Raw genomic sequence first — 501 nt, forward strand, 5'->3', positions numbered from 1 at the left:
TAATTTGCGCATTAAATTCGCTTCACTTGCGGATTTTTTCCCGAAGAATTGCAAAAATCGTTACATCAGTTACAAACCAAGTCAACCTTTCAACATATATATATCGTTACTTAACACTTAATTCATTTTCCTCGACATTATAAGCCAGGCATGGAAATATCCCCTTCCCTCGCCCATATTTCGCAATATCCAAAAAAAAAGCAATTTTTAATCGTTTGTTTGGACTTGTACGTTCCCTTCATTGCCTTTATTTAATAAAAAGGTAGTGATATCCTCATGGAAACGGCTTTCATGTAAAGGAATAATAGCCGTTCTTATTATTGACCGTGTTAGTCACCGTGGACAGATGGGATTCGCTCCGGATAAGTCGGTTCTCAACCAGCCATAACATTTACTCCGCGTTGGAGAACCATGTCAATTTCCAAAAGTTTTAGGCCTTGGGATTTTTTTTCTTCGTACTCACATTCACGGTGCGAAGTTTCAACGTTTTTCTTCCAAGGA

This window comes from Hetaerina americana, unplaced genomic scaffold, assembly GCF_022747635.1.
Source record: "Hetaerina americana unplaced genomic scaffold, ioHetAmer1.1.p SCAF_1430, whole genome shotgun sequence".
Lineage (NCBI taxonomy): Eukaryota > Metazoa > Arthropoda > Insecta > Odonata > Calopterygidae > Hetaerina > Hetaerina americana.